General features: G+C 41.2%; 1 protein-coding gene across 1 annotated transcript in view; it reads right to left on the bottom strand.

Annotated features, from left to right (window-relative positions):
- Positions 1-14,799, bottom strand: part of SORCS3 (sortilin-related VPS10 domain containing receptor 3) — a gene marked incomplete at its 5' end in the record, with an annotated part of 167,062 nt that overhangs the window by 144,832 nt on the left and 7,431 nt on the right. The window lies entirely within an intron of this gene.

Raw genomic sequence — 14,799 nt, 5'->3', positions numbered from 1 at the left:
AAAACAGATCCAGGAACTGCCTTTTTTGGCTAGCTGCAGAATGATCAGCTAGCTGAGATCCACTGCAGTTTTGTTACACTCACATGCCTATGTTAACTTTTCTTATCCGACTTCACAGAACTACAACTTCAAGACTGCAATAGGGAACACGTTAATTTTGACTGCAAAAATCAGTTACAAGGAATGGTAAGACCCTTGGTATGTTAGACCTTGATCAAGCAAAATATTTCAGCACTTGTTTAATCTTAAGCACCTCATTAACTTCATGAAGTCACCATGGGAAAGTGAATATAATGTAAATGGTTTCTGATCCTTTCAATTAAGAAATGAAAAGGGCCTTTAAAACTAGAACTGAAAGTTGTCCCAGGGTGATGCCACCTGTATGAACCCAGCTTGAGCTCAGAGCTCCTTCAACGTCCCTCCCACATACCGCTTACCAGCTTCATAAAGCAATCTCCACCTGTTCCCAAAGAAAGCCACACCACAAGTCCTGAAAAAGCGCACTTGCATTGTGCTCTGGTGCACAGCATGGGAAATGAGAAACAATCCTACAGGCAACCAACTCCCTGGGAATTCGTCTTGAGAACAGGTCCCGACGGCCTCCACCTAGAAGAAAGCTTTGGTACACTTCTTCTTTCTAATCAGATCAAAATGCGTATTTCATTTTGCTCCAAACAAGAAAGGTTTCTCCACTATTTCAAGATATTTTTTCTGTCACTGGTGACTTAGACTTCAAAAACGTTTTGTCCTCCAAGTATACCCCTGTTCATCTAAAGCACACTGCCTGTGCCAGACAGAGAACCATAACATAGTTTAGTAAAAATCACTTGCTTCTACAGAGTGGAAGAAGGAATGTAAGACTGCCAATATAACAACATATTCCAGAGGGATCTTACATTTAAAAGGAAGGATACTTCAGGATTCAAAAGATTTTCCACCTGATGTCACAGAAAGTTACAAAGTTACACTGTTAGAGTTCTGCCCTCAGATAGGGAGCACAAGACAGCCAGCAGTTGCATAGGGCTGACGTAGTACACCTGCAAAACATCTACTCTGCCCCTTCACACTCAATCTGCAACACTTCAGTGGACAGCTCAAGAAATGGGTCAGATGAGACACAAAAAGCAATGTTTCCACCAGATGGTTCACAAAATCAGGCAATTTGTTCCTCTGGAAGGGTAACAGTGGTTGCAAGATTAAATAATAAAACCATCAAGCTAGGAAAATTAAGAGCTAGAGGGAGAGCTCCAAGAGCCTAACAACAGTCACACCTTGTTGTAAGTGCCATCATGTTAGTCACTCCCCCTTCACCCAGTTCTATCAACTCTGTATTCTTCAAGCAGAGAAAAGAACACACCCAACCACTCCGTTGTCATCCATTCTCCCAGGCAAGGCTGGTCCTGCACAAAGCAGGATGGAAGAAACAGGAGGCTCAATCAGAGTGAAAAACGAAAGGTCACCACCAGTCATACAGCTAGGACATGTCCACAGTTTTGTTATGTGGTAAGCAGGAAAAGAAGAGTGTAAGACTCTGGGCTTTGGGTTTTTTTTACTGTTTGTCTTTTTTCTGCTTGAAGCTATGGGAGGAGGGGACAACTTTTGGCAGGGGAAATAGCAGGACATTTGTCAAAGGCCTGAAACCACCACTTCTCATTATGGGGCCAGGGCAAAGGATCCACCCCAGTAGTGATTTAGATTAATTGCTTTTCATTAAGAGCCAATAAACAAACTCCAGTCAGAAGGAGCATTTCTGCCAGCACCCTGTGTTGCCATTTATAATTGCCATACGGAATAGCAAAGGAGCACCAGAGAGTTGTCAAATGTAATTTATAGGTTTTTAAGATCTAATCATTTTCTATAATATTAAATTAAATGGCAGCCTTTATTAAAAAGGAAATTACATTTCACCTTGCTACATTCTAGAATACATATATATATGCACACACATACATACAAAAAATATTGTTTTCAGTTGTTGTCTTCTCTAGTTTAATTGGAGAGAGGAAGGGGAGGCAGGATTGACTACTGCGAAAGATAAGTCCTTGAAAATATACTTGCGATGAGGTGGTTTATATCACTTCGCTTTTCCTTTAGAGGGTATAGCCTGACCTCCAAATTTCAGTGGACAATGAACAGCAAGCACCAGACAAAACAAATCAGGCTGAAAATCAGACTGAACTTCAGGCAGCTCCTTAGGAGATGAATGCAGAGGAAGAGAGCTGTCTGGTATGTGCTGTATCTCCTTTAAAGCAGGAGCTTTGGGGGCAATGATGACACATACACAGCTGTTCTGAATGAACTCCCTTTCAGGAGAACACCAGACACCAGCTAGAAGGGACACACATAGAAGGGAGATGATTCAGAGAGGCCACCTTGCAAGAACAACATAAACTACAATGTACGGACTGAAATCTTTGGCACGTGATCAGGAAACACATCCAGCTCTGGATACTTGAAGGGGATTTATCCCAGGAAATAAGCACAGGCTGCAGGCGTAAAGAACAAGAAGGGGAGGTGTCATACCCATACCTGCCATGATGTATTTGTTACACAAGCCATAGTAGCAGCTAAGAGTCACATATATTTGTTGGAGAGCATGTAGGACCCTTAAAGGAGCTCTGAACTAATGCAGAAGTGGGGAGGAAGGAAAGTGACACCATATCACAGCACAAATCCACTAAAATGGCATGTCCTCTGATGGGGCTACTGTAATAAAAGCTAAGGCAGGATTTGTAACTAAGAACCTGAGTTCCTGCTGCCCTGTTTAAAACCCAAGGTGTGTCACCAGTTTAACACAAACATCTTCCTCAGTATTGCTTTCACATAGGCTATGTCCAGGCGGGTGAGTCAAGATGGTGACACGCTCCTCTCCCTCTGCTCCAAGCTAGCCAGGCACAAAGACAACTGTGATCTGGAATATTGAACTACACCAGTAAGGAGCTAGCACGCTTCTCATGGGCACAACACTACAACAAGCCCAGATTCTACTGGCTTGGAGCTACAGGTAGCCTGAGTTTGTATCTGCCTGAATCTGTCTACTGCAGTTATGCCAAAGACTGCCCTATAGCTTGGCACTCAGCTCTTCTCTCAGTACCCTTCACGGCTCTGCCCTCACATTAGAAGGCCTGCTTGGCACATCACTGCTGTCCTTCCTCTTCTGCACCCAAGGCACAAGAATAACCACTCTCCCACCCCTATCATATTACCTGTATCCATAGCATCAGATTCAAAGGCTTTACCACCTCTCTAGCTCCCTTGTTCTGTGTTATCCCAACACAACAGAGATGTGGTTTGTACACAGTTGAATCTTCTAATAAGCTACCTCTGAACAAAAAAATGAAACAACGTGCCACATAAAAATATTAGTTTTCATTGAACCCTTTTATTTTTCTCAACCAACATAAATTTTCACTGTACATTACCAAAGTGCACCTCTTTAAATCAGCACAGAGAAGTTTTATAGGTACAATATCTGTAGCAGTAGCACCACTGAGCTACATTAGCAGAAAGCATCCCAGTAAATGAATAAAGAAGACAAGTTCAAAACAAATGTCTTTTGTTCCCAGAAATAAGTAGAGAACATTAAACCACTGTGTACTGCCTTCTGATTTTCTTCTTCATTTTAATGCACTTTTCATACAGAGGTCCCAGTCACATTCTCATTCGTCTATATAAAATGCTATTCTAGAAAGAAATAAAACAGTTTTAAAAAAATTACACCTACAAGCTACCCAAGCCTCTATAGCTACAAAAGAAATCCAGCTCCTTAGCAAACTATTAGCAATTTGCTCTGTAGCACTGCATTGTCCTCTCCTGCAATTGAAAAGGTAGTTCTGCTACAAACACTGCTGCAAAAACAGAAACTTAAGGTTTGATGTTTACAGCTTCACAGTGATTTCCATATTGAAATGTGCTCAACTTACATGTGAAAAGAATTTTTTTTTTGGCCTACTCCCACTAGACCCTCAACTCAGAAGCACTTTAGGTCCTTCCTAAAAAAAACTCTTAGTCTGTCCTAAAGCCAGGCTACATCTATATCAACAACAGGAAAACAGAAATCTGATTTAAAAAAAAAAAAAAAAAGCTTTTTTTTTTTTTGCTTTCCCCTTTTGATGTAAAATATTTAAAGAATAGTATGGTCCCACAAGACCTCTGGAGCTAAGCCTACTTCCCAACAAAGTTCCATATTAGCTTTGAGTTTAAAAAGCCAAAAAGTTTCAACAATTTATGCTGAAATGTCAATGCAAATGGAGGATTTTTGCTTTGTTTGGACTTATGATGTCCTTTCCTCCTCTTGAAACTGAAAAACCAAAAATCAAATGACATTTAAATGCTTAAAGATACAAAAATAATTTTCTTTCTTCAAAACATCAGTTCATCACAAGTATGTTCAAAGTGAATAGTTTAAAAATCTCTTATAGGAAAAGTAATTTTTTACTGCTGAAGCATTTAGATTAAAAGTTTGACCATATGAAATTTCTCACTGGCAAATATTTGGTTATTCTTTCCCCTCCCCTCTTCCTCACTCCTACATCATTACTGCAATTTACTTGCTCTGCAGGTTAAGGATGCCCTCAGAGGTATACACAATCTTAACCTCTTAGAACACAGTTACACAGTATACCTGAAGCCCTTCTATGCCAATCCCATGAAGCACACATGCAACTCATTGCAAAGAAAATCTCATTCTTTTTTCTTCTTTCCTCACCACATGTCAGTTCAATTAAAAAAATTCAGTTTCATTAAACCAGCCCCAACCTCTCCGAGACAAAAATGTACTGGTATCATAAGTAACTGTCTACTTACCAGCAAAAGTAACACCCATACAAATCAGCATTAAGCTAAAAAAATATCTTTGTGTGATTTGCACTGATTTAGAAAGCACACTTTAACTTTACACAAACTTTTAAAGAAGATGTTCAGAAATGGCTAGATACCTGCTCACTGCCCTGTAAAGCCAAGCTCTACTTTCCAGTCACTAAGACCAGCATATCAGTCAGACAGCAAAAAATGGGAGATGGCAGTGATAAGAACCTGCTTTAGAGAGAAATCCTATTTATTCACATACAAGTAAAGCAACCCACCCCATTACTTAGTCATCAGCAGCCATGATGAGAGGGGCATTTGCTCTTGGGAAGCCAAACAAGACAGCCATGAAGAGGCCAACAGCTTCCACATAATTACTAAATTTACATTCCTCAAGGAAAACATTCATTGCAATCCCTTGTGTTACAGAGTAGCCCAGATTTGGGGCTCCTCCTTGCTTCACATGGCTCTAAAACTTCCTTAATGTTATGGACAACCTGTGTGCATCAGCCAAGCAGTAAAGATACACTGAGTTTTCAGGAGAGGTAAATTATCTGGACTTACCCCATTTCAACTTCTTGTAACTTCACTTCTTATTGCCCGAAATTTAACATTAATAACAGATTTAATTAATGAATATAGCACCAGATCACCATCTCTCAGAACCATAACGCAGTAATCTTAAAGGATGAAGTGAACTGCACTCACTTTATAAGGGTTTATGAAGCATGTGTTATAAAAGTACCTCAACCATAAGGCTTTTATACCTTGGCACTCACTTCAATACAATCCCATAAAATCCAAGCAATCTTTAAGTGTTAAAGGTGACTTTCACTACTGTATTTATTACTGGATAATGAAAAATGAGTCAGACACCCATAGAAACTGAGCAATGAAATAGAGTTTCCTGAGACTTTTGCATCGGGTCTGCATTATATGTACTGTGACCAAAGAACCAAATAGCTCTCTCAAGACCTTTCAGGCACTTCATGCTAACCTCTCTCCAGAACTTCCTTCCCATCAGAACTTCCCTGTAATTACAAGCCAATCTCTACTCTGCAGAATCCCATTGCTTGTCACTAAACTTTCCAGATATCAACAGCTATTTCTGTAAGCATCCAACTCCTGTGAAGGACCTCCTCCATAGACTCCTCCAGCTGTGTACTCCAGTGAGTTGGTTTGAGAAGACAGCATAGATCTCTGACATTTAAGTCAGGGGGACCTCATCTCTGGGTTCCCCATCTTTCCAGCACTGAGAGAGAATGATCAGAGCACATCATGCTGTTCAGGTTACATGCAGGTCCTATGTCTTTGCAGAACATTTTGTCTTTGGTAGAGGGTACATGAAAGAAGAGAGAAAGGTAGAAAGTAATGAGCTATAAAATTAAAACTTTTTTTTTTTACCTAAAACAGTAGAGTCTTCTCATGATACTGCAACACAAAAGAGGACATCAATGGGGTACTTGTTCATTTCTATGAATATCAAATCCTCTTCTGAAATGCCACATGTAATTATTTTAGTGTCCCATTGTTATATATATTTAGACAGCCCATCTTCAAAACTGAGAGCAAGTTTCATTATAAGTTTCGTAAGCTGCAACGCAACAATATTTTGCATAGATATCAAGACCATTTTGTCAATCAGAAATTATGCAAGCATAAATCTGCTGTCCGAAGGGTACATTCTCCCCACCACTGTTAAGTACACAAACCCTAGGTTCACTGTTCATTTGAAAAGCCCCTCAGCAGAATCCTGGCACTGTCAGAAATAAAACTAAGATTTCTAGCTATAACCAACCCAATGCGTGCCTTGTCTCAACAGAACTTGGAACCAGCAGTCCAAGGGAGCGTTAAGTCTGGCCTGTGAGGATGAATAATTTACACACATAAGATACTAGTATTACAGTCAGACACTAAACACACAATTGGAATATATAGTCCCAGTATATGCTACTGACGTGGTTTAAGCTCAGTCAGTAACTAAGTACCACACAGCCGCTCACTTACTCCTGCCCCCTGTCCCAGCACAATGGGGAGAATTGGAAAAAGAGACAAAACCCATGGGCTGAGATAAGAACAATTTAATAATCGAAATAGAATATAATAATAGTAGCAATGAAAAGGGAGATAACAAAAAGAGAGAGAGAAATAAAACCCAAGAAAGACAAGTAATGCACAATACAATTGCTCACCACCTGCTGACCAATGCCCAGCCAGTCCCTGAGCAGCAATCAGGCCCTACCGGCCAACTCCCCCAGTTCCTATACTGGGCATGATGTTCTATGGTATGGAATATCCCCTTGTCTAGTCCAGGTCAGCTGTCCTGGCTGTGCTCCCTCCCAGCTTCTTGTGCACCTCCTCACTGGCAGAGCATGGGAAACTGAAAAGTCCTTGACTTAGAGGAAGCAATACTTAGCAACAACTAAAACATCAGTGTGTTATCAACATTACTCTCATACTAAATCCAAAACTACAGCACTGTACCAGCTACTAGGAAGAAAATTAACTCTATTCCAGCTGAAATCAGGAGAGCTACATACAGTTGGCTCAGTCAGGGAAGAGTACACATTTAAGATGACAGCATCTCAGTAATTCTTTCATTTGCTTCTGGCAAAGATTAAAAAGGATGGTGATGCTAGAAAGACTTTGGAGAGACTCTGAGATAGAGAAGTTTGGTGGCAAATGAATAATTATCTATCATCCTCCTGTCTAAAAATTCATAGGAGAGATATGCCAGTACTTACAAGAATAACTCTGAGAAGAGATTAGTAAAAGCACGTCAAACGAGGACCAGCATGACCTTGCCTTCTCTAAGGAGACGCACATCAGCCCACCATGCTTGTTTACAGCAAATAACTCTGGTTGATCTTTCTGACCTCTATTATTTTTCATATCTAATTATATCCAGATTACAATTACAATTAATTGTTCAGATTTGTACAAAAATCAAAACAGGCTATGCAGCCATACCTGCTATAAATTGCCATACCAAAACAAAACACTTCACACAATTCCAAGCTCACACTCCCCATCCCCTATGGAGAAAAAACTTCATTTAATTACCACCTCTAACAGCTGCACAAGAGCACAGCTGCACCTTGCAGGATGCCCTGAGAATCAGGAGCAAATCAAGGCTAAATTGGATACAGAGCAAGCGCCCCTCAAGGAAAACCACTCTGCCATCCTCCTTGGCAAGTGGGAAGTGAAAATATATCATGACTGTAAGGCTTAGGCAAAATAGGAGCTGAGAAAAGAGCTCAGATATTCTAAGGCTGCCATCCTACCATGCCCACAATGCCAAATCCCAGGTTGGATCCAATTTGCATGCACGGGAGTGGAATAAGCCATCCGACTAGACCTAACAAAGCAGAACGCCTCATCTTTGTTTTATTGCTAAGCAGGTCAGAACAACATGTCTCCCCGCTTTCTCTTGTCTTTTTGGCACTGGACACATGTACTTTTCACTTTTAATTACAAGGCACAGCAAGCATTTGCTTGTTAAATTTCAGGTGCCAGCGGGGATGGAAGCCATCCAAAAAGCATGTGTTTGACCTGGCAAAGAGTGACTGATTGGCAACAGCCACATGCTTGGTTGTAAAACCTTTTCATTGTCACAGCAAGGCAGAGTTTACCCAAGGTTACTCCACCCCATTATACTCTTGTTACAGCTGTACATTCTCCAGCTCCCCACAGATCATCAGAGCAAAGTCCTCTGCCACAGTATTCCCACCTTCCTGAGGTTACTTTGGTGTTGCGTGTTGTTCAGCTATTTTGCCAACAGCTTTTCCATATCACAGCATGTTCATGCATAGTTCCCCTCTACAAACTGCCAAATGGGTTACAAGCATCACCACTTATGGCTGTTTTGTATATATCCAGTTTGACCAGCACTCCTCTGACTGGGCCTGGACCAGAAGTAGCAGAAACCCTGGCTGGTGACCTTAGGCGACAACCAGTGCTTTCACAGGAAAAACAGACAGAAAAATCAGCAGAAGATAAATGTAAAGCTTCTGCATAGTGTAGTTCTGCATGATGCCTTTTTACTGTTCTCGATTCTACACAGGAAATCCCCAACTGTTGCAACATCTGACACATTGTTTTGTGGTCAACAGCTTTTTCTAGTGGCAGGGAACAGCTCTGATCCCAAACTGTGCGCACAGAAAGAGAAAAGCAGCATTCACTGTTATAATTATATGTTATTTGAGTAAATGCATGGTTGTGCTATTGTCTATAGAACTACAAAGTAATTTTCACCATTATGGTAACTTACCGTGTAAGCAGAAATAGTTACAGAAAATAATGTTATCAGTAAGGAGACACTGTGTGCACCACAGCTGCTGGAACTGAGAACACCATTTATATAAAAACACTCCTCTGATTATAGGTCTCACTTGGGAGAACACTTTACATGTGGGAATAAGTTTACTCACAGTAGTTGCCCCATTACAGAAAACAGAGAGATGTGCATGGAGACTTACTAATGGGGGTAAACTTTTGCAGCCCATATATAGCAGTCTATTTCATTTGAGGACAGTAGAATATTTCATGACTCTTTAGAAAAATAAAAATTGTATTATGCATCTCCCTTGAGGCTATTAAACCTGAATACAATTTTAAATGCATCATTGCTTCTCCACTGCTTACGCACTTTATTTTTCTGCTTTTTAGTCAGATTGCAGAGAGAACATAGACAACAGTCAGCTTTATCAATGTTCACATCCAGATGCTAATGATCTATCTCAATTTACTTACCTAGCATCTATTACTCATGTCATAGAATCAGAGAATCATTTAGGTTGGAAAGGACCTTTACGATCATCAAGTCAAACCATTAACCTAGCACGGCCAAGACCACCACTAAACCATGTCCCTAAGCAGCACATCTACATGTCTTTTAAATACCTCCAGGGATGGTGACTCAATCACTTCCTGGGCAGCCTGTTCCAGTGCTTGATAGCCCTTTTGGTGAAGAAAATTTTCCTTATATCCAATCTAAACCTCCTCTGGCGCAACTTGAAGCCATTTCCTCTTGTCCAATCATTTGTTACTTGGGAGAAGAGACCGACCCCCACCTTGCTACAACCTCCTTTCAGGCAGTTGTACAGAGCGATAAGGTCTCCCCTCAGCCTCCTCTTCTCCAGGCTAAACAACCCCAGTTCCCTCAGCCGCTCCTCATCAGACTTGTGCTCCAGACTCTTCACCAGCTTCGCTGCCCTTCTCTGGACTCGCTCCAGCACGTCAATGTCTGTCTTGTAGTGAGGGGCCCAAAACTGGACACAGTATTCGAGGTGCAGCCTCACCAGTGCCAAGTACAGGGGGACAATCACTGCCCTGGTCCTGCTGGCCCTAATGTACTTCTTTTCCTAATATCCCCCACTGGTGGAAGCTGAGCAGGTAGGACAAGGTCTATCCCTTTTCTGGATGGAAGGCTGAGGCCCCCAAAAATTAAAGGTTAAAGTTAGAAAACATGATGGCATTGCAGTGGTCTGCATGGTAGCAGTCAGCTCTAAGCTATCCACTGTGGTTGCAAGCACCACATACTAACTCAGGTGCCAGAGATCCTAATATATAGGAAGGTTCAGGACGTAGGAACAGGATTCACCACTTCCAGCTAGCTCACTGGCTGTGGCATTTTCCATTACATTTGCAAAATTAGCCCCAATGATACAGTCTTTGCAGGTTTATGATAGAAGTCTTGTCTGCAATTACACACCAAGAGGTTAATGACTGCCCAAGTGACTGCAAACCACAGCCACTATGCTCTGTTCCAACAAGGTCACTGATACCTTGCAGCTTTGGGAAAAATCACATCCTTTCTGTATCCTTCCATGTACATACGTGAGCCCTGGTCACTGCAGTGCCCTGAAGAACTAGTGTAAGGGGAAAGAGAATTGGAAAGAGGGGACAAAGATTTTATCTGCAGTACAACCCTGACACTTTGGTTTAGGAATCAATTGGCAAAAGTCAGAGAACTGACAAGCTGACTCTATCTTTCCATCCATTTCCAGGTCCAGAGTACTACGTTCATTGCCTCCATTCCATTGCCACTCATCTCCGTGAGCTCAGCTGCTTCATAAGTTTTGTTGTTTTCTTGCAGTCATTCTTAAGGGTCACGTTGGCCTGCAATGGAATGGCTCCAAGGGAGGCAAAAAGATGTCAGACAAGTTTTTTTGTCAGAAAAAGGACAACTTGATTTGTTGCAACAGAAAATTAAAATATTGTGGGGCCCACTGCAAAAGGCAGCACCTATGTCTCCTCAGACAGAGACATAAGGACTGGGCTAAGTGTGGATTCCTCAGATCCACACTGTAAAAAAAACCTACAGCCTGCGTTTCCTCCAACTTCATCTGTGCAACACTGAAACAATCCCCATCATTACTTTCAGAGTCCAACAACGTCTGCCTGTATACAATGAAAAAAGGCATTTAAGGATGGATAGAGTCAATTGCAATGAACTCTGGGCAGTGCAAAAAGAAGCCTCAAGCATTCTGAGGTGTGCTGAGTGTTCCTTTAAGATCTAGCCCAGCCAAGCTCCATGTCAAAGAAAAACTGCTCCTAACACAGCCAGACAAGGGCTTCCAGGATTTACAGTGCTGCTTGGGATAAAGCATTTTACACAGAATTGATCACATCAGAGCTGAAATTAGAGCTACTGCATTTACACTATAAGAGGCAGACGTGTATATGGCAGAAACTGAGACAGTGGCCATCATGCACCCTGCGGACTCTGCTAATATATTCTGTTAAAAATGAGAAGTCACTCAATGAGTAATGATTAATTTCTCTATTTTTCACTTTGGAAAAGAATGAAATAAAAAGACATTTTGCTACAGATTAGTGGGTTTGGGGATTGGGGTTGGCAGGGGGTGGAGGGGAGGATTTTCCTCAAAGAAAAATAACTGTGTCCTGGTGAACCAGCTCTCATCACTAAAGATCAAGGTCAGAGCATTATGCAGTCCTCAAAAGGACCCATTTGCCCCTTTTCCAAGAGCAGCTCTCCACCCATTCTATTATTTTTCCTCCTTTTTAATAACAGGACATGCTGACTCATTATTATTGATTGATTATCCTGCTGTCTGTGAAGCACCATTCCCCTCCTCGTTAATTCAAAACTACCTCATTTTTCATACTTCATAAATTAATATATTATTGGAGCTGTAGCAGTAAAGGAGATGTCCATGTTTCATAGAGAGGTAGGGAGGGTGGAGAAAGGAAGGAAGTCTCATAAACCTGCCCTACATCAGGATCTGCAGCTGTGTCCGCCCTGCTTACAGGCTGGGTGTTAAGTACAGGTAGCCCCTTACAAGGCGATGCATCCTGACAGCCCCTCTTTGTCCCCGTAACCAAGGCAGGGCACTCTGAAACTCACACAAGTCCACTCTGCCCACTTCATAAAGGCAACGGCCATGCTAAGTAACAAAATTGCAGATTTATTTTAGTGGATGTTATAAGTTCTGATCTGTCCTTTAACACTTGCTGGCTAAATTAGAGCAAATGACCTCTTTATTAAATACTGACAGCCAGCTCTGGGAAGTCTACATCTAAATGTGGATGTGACCTTTCCGGTTTTACCTCAACTCTTCTCTTTACGACCTCGTATCATCCCAAAGGCTCTGTAGGGCCCTGACGCTAGCAATACAAGGCGAAGCAGGCAGAGAGCAACAGAGGAGATGGACTGACTTTTAGGAAGCCAAACAAGGCAGCCCTGTCATAGATGTGCACCAGTACCCTGCCAAGCTGACTCTTACCTGATAACTGGCCTTTTTTTTTCCCCCAAACATTATTTGAATGGCCTATAAAAATAATGCTGACATGTTGGCTTAGGTTTCTCTCATCTTTCCTCCTCACAATTTGAAACTCCAGCCATTCCAGTAGACAACGAAATGCAGTGATACCCTCTTCAACCAATTTTAGGGTTTTTGGAGGATGATGGGGCTGGGAATTGTATATTTAAAGTGGTAGATACCTACATTTACCATCCACAAACAATGCCAAACAAACACTGCTCACCCACTCAGTTCTTGCACACAAAGCAGCCTCACACAAGGGAAGTGTGCATGGTAAGTAAGTCAAGTCCAAAAAGTTTGAATTCTGGTTTGCCTTCTCCTGAAATCTGTGCCTGCTTTCATTCAAGCGGCCGATTTTTTCCCAAAGCCCCAGGCAGCATCTAAGCAGGGATTTCAGCATCACAGTTCCAGTCCTTGGTGGATAAATGACACAGCAGGTGTTTGGCTGCTTTTGTCTTATTTTACTTATTCATCTTGTGTCTACATGCTTACTTTTATCAACCAGACTTGCAATATCTGTGAAGACTAAAATGACATTTATTTAACAAAACATTTTTCATCAAACCAACTCAGACAGCCCTCAATTTATTCCCTATCTTTATTAATTAAATCCTGCATTAGTTTTCCATTCGCTTTAAATACTTACCTCAGCACTAACGAAAAGTATATTAAATGAGTTCAGAAACCTATGAAAAATGCAAGTAAAAGCTCTTGGAATACATAAGTACAAAGACACAATACAAAGAGATGAAATGGAGAGGCATAAGTGCACACACAGGCAACCCTAATTCTGGAGTTTCATAATACATGAACATTTTTTTTCTTCATGAACAGTGAAACGATGGCTTTCGATGTAGTATCTTTAAGATACATATAAACAGAAACAGATACCCATCTCTCTTCTAACCCTCTCCCCGCCACCCCCACTAAATAATGCCATATGTGAACATTTTGTTAATTATCTCAATTGTGTTTATTTTTAGAAACAGCTGACAAGCAGCGGGTGAGGTTCAGTGGGGTTTTTTCTTTGTTTGTTTTGTAATGCATCTGCTTTTTCAGAGAATTAACTGAAAAAGCCCCAGGAATCTCCAGTTTTCATGTTCATGCATACCGAGGGCCAGCCCTCACTGGAGTACAAAGATCAGAGTGCCCCTGTTTAAGAATGGAGAAAGCTTCCTTGGGGATCTCTCATAAGCTCGGGTCCCAATTCTGTGCTGACAAATGGTCATATCCCAGACCACAGATCGTATACAACCTCCATTTATCTCCATGATTTATGTCAAGTCAGAAGTAGTAAAACTAAAACCTGCAAACAAACAGATATGAGTTTGTTCCTTCTTTAAGTACAAGAGCCTACAGGTCAGGCCAGGCCCCACAGACCCAGGCTGAAGCAGGGCAGAGCTCTCTCTCACAGGAGCTCCTTGACTACAAAGATTCACAAGGAGGCACAATACCCAATTATTGTAGTAATAATAATTAAAACAAAAACCAAAACACACTTATTTGGGCATACTGAAAAAGACCCTATATTTTAAGGGTAACACTCATATTTTGCCATCACATCTCAACATCTTCCATTCATTGATCTTGAATCATGCTTAAAACACTAATAAACAAAGTCATCCAGCATCAGGAAACTATATTTCTTACATAGGAAAGGTCAGAGAAACCTACTCTGAAAACATGACTTTCTTAATGCAAAAGACACACTAAAAAACCCTTCAGAAGGAGAAATTCCTAAAGTCCTCTTCTCTAAGTAATAGAATATATCTATAACTCAGGAGATTTCTTTCATGCACTTTCAGGTCATGGTTCTGCAAACATTTACAAAAATTCTCTTTTCTCAGGTGACAAATGCAAGCTGAATTAATTGGACAAATAGAGAGAACCCCATGCACAACAGCTCACAAGACTGCACCTTGTAGATAAAACACGTCATGTCACGTATTCTCTGACTCTGCCGTGGATGCTGTGGGTGACCTTCAGGAAATCATCTTAGTTTCATCAGTAAGTGAAGAAAAATATTGCTTCTTCATTCACATTTTATTCTTCTATTTAAATTGTCAGTTCTGGAGACAGACAGTGGCTGTCCCTGAAGTGTATTTAGAAGATAGGATATACTGCGATGTTAACCAGATCACAGTCACATTTGTACAATCCACTGGCATAACCAGAGCAGACAAATCTGAGTTCAGCTAACCCAGAT

This window comes from Cariama cristata, unplaced genomic scaffold, assembly GCF_000690535.1.
Source record: "Cariama cristata isolate BGI_N322 unplaced genomic scaffold, ASM69053v1 scaffold1967, whole genome shotgun sequence".
Lineage (NCBI taxonomy): Eukaryota > Metazoa > Chordata > Aves > Cariamiformes > Cariamidae > Cariama > Cariama cristata.
Note: the sequence above shows the minus strand (reverse complement) of the source record. Positions and strands in the feature narration are given on the sequence as shown.